Below are 6,000 nucleotides of genomic sequence, written 5' to 3' on the forward strand. Positions count from 1 at the left end.
AGTGGTAATTCCAGTTTCGCTTTTGCCGCATCCCTCAGATGCCAGTTAATAGAGTTTTCTGGCTAATAAAGTGCCAGTTAACACAGCTTTTGCTGTATATCTTACTATGGAAGCTGCATGGGAAATCTTAACTTCTAGAGACAACAGCTTTTGAACAAAAAGGATATTTCACTGCCCTATCTCTTGGAGGCTTTTGCATTGCTTCAGTTGTAAATCTAACCTTATTCCATCCAGAATCTTTTTCTCCATAGCTTAAGGCAAATTTCAGGTTCTTCATTTCAAAGAAAACAGTGAAAGAAAGTTCATAATCCCTCCTCCCTTTTTGAAATCATAGTAGTAATAACAACAGTCTATCCAAGTTTCTTGCTATCAAGAGACCATACATGTGACAAACGTGATAATTGCTGCCAAAACAAGTCCTTTTTAGCATGAAGGGAAAAATATATTAGTTTGTGGATCTACAGAAATGGCCCTGATGGCTACATTTAGTTTTGATTTGTTTGTTTTAAACCAACAGGAGTTGGACTGAATTATCATTTAACACAGATTTTTTTTTTTTTATCTGGAAAGCAGAGGTGAAAGCACATTTTACCATAAGATAGAGTAGGGGCAAGCTAATAAGGAACTAAACACGTGTGTTAGCAGGTTGGAGCACTGACTGAGGTCAGATATTGGGAAATGCAGCAGTGGCCTGTTCCTGGTGCTTCAGAGGAAGGTGGAGCACTTCAGTCATTGATCTCTAGCCTAATAGCTATGACATCGTAAGAAATTAATATAATATTCAGGAGAAAGCAGGAGAGCAAACATCTGCTTTAAAAGCTGAGCTGGCAGTTCAGATTTTCTACTGACAAGATTTGGCAGCCACTGCTGAAAGTAAATTGGGTTGAAGATAGTGGGATTTGCTTATGTTGTTGGATTTAACTGCCCATTGAATTACCCCAAATGTGGTTAGACCTATGTGGAAGGTTTAGAATAATGCTTGGCCTCTGTTAACAATGGAGGAATCATTAAGCAAACTCCTGTAAATACATATGGTATTTACCTTTTTGTAATTGAAACACACAGACATAGATATTTAAAAATATTGAAGCTATGCATAAAATGTAGGTTCATTTTTACTTGTTAAATGTTATACTGCACTTTTTTTTCCTAGTGTGCGTGTGTGTAGGGCAGTGGCTTTTTTTTTTTTTGTTTTTTTCATTTAAGAACACAATTTAGAGCAAAATACATCAACTCAGCACAATCATATCCAATCAACCTTATTTTCCCCTTTTCCTTTTGTGGATGCGACATCCACAAAGGTGTCAGATATCCAGGTTGTAGCTGTATTGGTCTGGAGGAACAGGTAGTCAGGACTTGTACTAGAGATGATGTCTTTTATTAGACCAACAAGATTTTTGAAAAATATTTCTTTAAAGAAATTGAAAAATTTTTGGCAAAAATCTTGTTGGTCTAATAAAAGATATCATCTCTACTGCGAGTCCTGATTCACAAAAATAGCATTTATAATTAAAGTATTTGTGGAACAACCAGGAAATGTTTGTTTTACTTGTCCTTCAGGACATCTAACCATTATTTATTACAAGGAAGTGACCAGATCTCAGGAGTTGTGAGTCTTATCCATAGGCACTGACTCTGTGGGTGATCTGGGGCTAAAGCACCCATGGAAGAAATTTAGCGGGTGCTCAGCACCCATGAACCATGTTGGGCGTGCTGGGTTGAAGTAATACGCTGCTGCTTCTGTGCATGTGTGGGGCTTGGTGCAAGAACGCAGAAAAACCCCCACCTGCCAGCAAAAACCAAAGTTGGTGCCTGTGGTCTTATCTCCTCAGAAATCCTTACACAAAAAAGTAACTAAATGATAACTAAGGTAAGCCAAAAGGGCGTCTGTTAACTGCAGAGGGCAAGCACCTTGGCAGAGACTACTAGATTCAGTAAATTCTGTTCATTAATTTTTATGACTAGTAAGAAAAAGGAAGGTTCCTGTTGTTTGCTACAGCTAATCAGTTTGTATTTCAATCCTTTTCTGGTAATGAAATTTTCAATCCATGTGTACAGCCATTTTGATTAGTGCAATTTCACTAATTTGTGGAGTCATTTTGGTAGACCAAAACTTACCTTAAAATGAATTATTTTCTCTATTCTGGCCTAAATGTACCTTTCACGTGCTCTAAACTTTGACTTCCTTGAAAGTTACATGGATAAACTCATCATGATAATGTCAAAGAAATGTGGTTTGTGGAAATTTTATTTTCGCTTGGTATAAGCGCACTTTTTTAAAAAGCTTGTAGTAAAATAGCTAACTAAAATGTTTGTTTGGTGATTTACACTTTCAAATGTAATGAATCTGTAATCAAAATCCTATACTGACTGGGGTGGGCAAAATGTGGCCCGTGGGCAAAATGTGGCCTGCCAGGCCATTCTATCCAGCCCATGGGGCCCCTAAAAAAATTTAGAAAATTAATACTTATCTGCCCCTGGCTGCCTGTCATGTGGCCATCAATGACTTGCCAAAACTCAGTAAGCAGCCCTCTGCCCAAAATAATTGCCCACCCCTGTCCTATATAAAATATTCGGTGGACCAAGGTTTCTAGCTAAAAATACTGCCTTGTTTAGACGTATCTCATACTTATTTTGATTGGAAAGTGATGATTTGTTGTGTGATATTGTTACGGTGATTGTATTAATTTATTTTATGATATGTGGCAAGAAAGATTGTAATAAATGTCTACATTTAATATATTGTGCGTAACATCCAAAAAAAGGATCTAAATGTTGGACCATTTCAGAATTAAAGAGAACAAGAACAGTTGATAGTCTTCCTGGGTAAAGTGAATTCAATTGAAGACTTTTTTTTTTTTTTTTTTAATTGGGTAAAAAAGAATTAATGGGCACTTAGGGAAAGAGCCTATTTTTAGAGACGAATGTTATCCCAGTGTAAAATTACAGGATTGGCCAATCATAATAGGTTTGCCTTCTGAGCATTTCTTTGAATGAGTTTCATAACAGCAGAGACTTACTTGGAGAGTTAAGGTGTAACATCCATGAAAGGAAAGGAGATGCAGTTAGGAACTCCAAAGTGTGAGACTGAGTTTTATACAGGATTATGTTGTTGCTGCTATTTAGAGTTTAGTTCCTTAGTTGTCAAACACCTTTATTCATTTATTGAAAAATAACTCCAGCATTCTGCATCTCCATTCCCATGTGCACTTTACTTTCACGCTTACTGGTAGGTCAGATGGTATATTGTCCTATATGATGCACAAGAGATTAGGGGCTCTGGAGCAGGAACTGCCTCTGTTCATTCCACGCTCTGTTCGAAGCAGCACTTGGCTGTGCTGTGCCCTAACAAGGCACATTGTTAACATACAGTATGGCTTTAGATGAAGGCCACATAAGCAAGAGCATGGGATGGGAAACTGTTACTTAAGTGCAGTGCCAGATTACACACTTGTGCATTATCCATTAGAAAACCTAAGAATTGCCGTTCACTGGGTCAGACCATATATCCATCTTGCCCAGTATCCTGTGTCTCACAGTGGTAGCAGATGCTGAAAGGGATAGTGAACGGGTATGACCAGGGTTTTTTCCACTGTTCCTATCACTTGCAGCCTCCAGCATTTAAGGTCTAGGAAGTTCTAATTTAGAGGCTATATCCCTAATTCCTGTATTGCATATTGCATATTTAGGTCAATTCTGTGAGTGGGAAGAGGCAGGCCATCCAATTGAGCAGAGCCCTGGTGATTTCTCTTTTAAAGGTGCTTGTTCAGTTGCTCAAGTCCAGCAGAGAAGTTGATTTGTCTATCCGTATGTATGCCAGGTGTCCCTCAATTAAATAACACAGTGGCTCACCTTTACCCATTTAAATAATTGGTTTACAAGCCAGTACATACATGATATAAATTTTTGGCTTCTTTGAAGCCAAGATATTTTTTGATTAACTAGGAGAGAGAAAGAAAACAACTGGTTCTCTTGCATTAGATTGCATCCTTTCACTGATCACTCCTAGAACACTACTCACCTCCTGTTAAGAGGAACAGATTATTTGTAAAATAATTGGAATAGAAGATTTTAAAAATAAAGTCTTTGAAAATGTTCTTTTGGTATTTACTGTTGGTAATTGAGACTATTGAAAGATAATTTTCTATTCTGCTAGCGTTCTGAAATGTAATAACTGCCATGAATGTCAATACTGGGAGTTAAGCTTTGAAATTATACATCGTGCTGCCAGTATCGTTGAATAATGGGTAAAATGATGGTTTATGTACATTTTACATTAGCAGGTTTTAAGATAATAAGATGCATCTGTTTCTTTTCAGAAACATGAAAAGTGTGTCCTTAATTCACTAAAGAATGGCCTTGAACACTGGGAGATCTGATGTTGCAGATATGTTTTTGGTCAGAAAGAGTCTGAACTACCTGCTCATTGTTTAAATACGAATCAGAAGGCAATTTTCTAGAGGGAAGAACATACCAAAAGTGCAGCCTTTTATAGTGGCCTCAGAGCTTCCATACAGATAACCAGGAACTGAATGATGACACTGAAAGAAACATTCTGTAAATTGGCACTTGTTGCTTCAGCTACTGGGCTCGTTATAGCTTTAATTTAGGAAAATGCTTAAGCATATGCTTTAATTTTAATGGGTCTTTTAAACAAATGGGACTTACGCATGTGTCTGAGTGTTTTCCTGAACAAGTTTAATTGATGCATTCTTGAACTGGTGCCCCAGTGAGTAGTTGCAGATCTTGATGCAGAAAACTGAATTTATGGGATAGAGAATAAAGCAGCACGTTGGTGAGAGTGCCAGCAATGTGAGAGGGGGCTGTGCCATATGTTACCACAGAAATCCCATGTATTACTTACCTATTGCCTTTGTTGTTGCATTGCTATTTAGAAAAACCGTGTCTAGAAGATCATAGCATACGTGGTTTGTGTGTGTGTGCGTGTGTATGTATACATCTGTGTGTGTGTGTGCGTGCTGACATTTTAGTTGCAGTGGGAAGAATTTGGGGGCTGGCTGTGCATGCCTTCAGAATGCAAGCGGAAAGTCTGAATGAATTCTATTTTTATAGACAGCACTGTGGTTTCAGGTCCCAGTTGCACCATATCTGCCTCTTCCAGGAATGTGAAATGGCAAGGGAAGAGAGTAGAAGGGTAGCGAGCATGTGGTAGGGAGAGTACAACCCCACCAGCCCTGGACAGAGGAACATAAATAAAGATGCCTTTTAAAGTAATATTTTTTTAGTTCTAAATTGTTAAAAATATTTAAAACAAACTTTCTGTGTACTTGACGTTTGTGGTGCTGGTGCTTTGTATTGAATAGGTGGACCTGTTCTGTATTTACCTCTCTTAAAGGTGTCATTGAGGCATATATAAAAAGTAAACAACAACAAAAAAGAGTGCTGTGTAATGACAGTGATTTTTAATTTCTAGTGAAAATGTAGGCTCTTGTGTTTGTGTACTTTCTGGTTGGCTCTCATGAATTTCATCTTTCCTGCAATAAGGCTTAGATGCTTAATTGTAGAAGGAAGTAGTAGTAGTATAGCAGATAACTCTTTGGGGGGGGAAAACTCTTAAATATTGTTGCCCTGTCCACTACTAAATTTTGCATCTTTATTTTTAAAATCAGTTATCAAGTAGGCTCCAAATTTAGGTTTCAAGTTGCATTCACATAATGAAGTAAAGGTTGGGCTAAGTTAAAATTGTTTTTTGTTTAAATAATTTCCCTGGAGGTAGGAAACTAAGAGTAAGCTATGTATGAAGAGATGAGGCAAGAGAATCAAGGTGAACGTGACTGGATGATGCACAGGATTTGAAAGAGAGCTGCCTCTCAAATGAAGTACAAAAAGGAGAGATGAAGAAAATATATTTTCTTAAGTCAGTACATGATAGTAAGCTGAGAAGCTTGTACAGTGATAAGAATTTATCCTTAATATGTGGCCTGACTTTCAACGGATCCATTGTCAACTCAGATTTCTCTGGCTGGGAGAACAGGACAA

Source organism: Crocodylus porosus, unplaced genomic scaffold (genome assembly GCF_001723895.1).
Source record: "Crocodylus porosus isolate Cpor-Errol unplaced genomic scaffold, CroPor_comp1, whole genome shotgun sequence".
Lineage (NCBI taxonomy): Eukaryota > Metazoa > Chordata > Crocodylia > Crocodylidae > Crocodylus > Crocodylus porosus.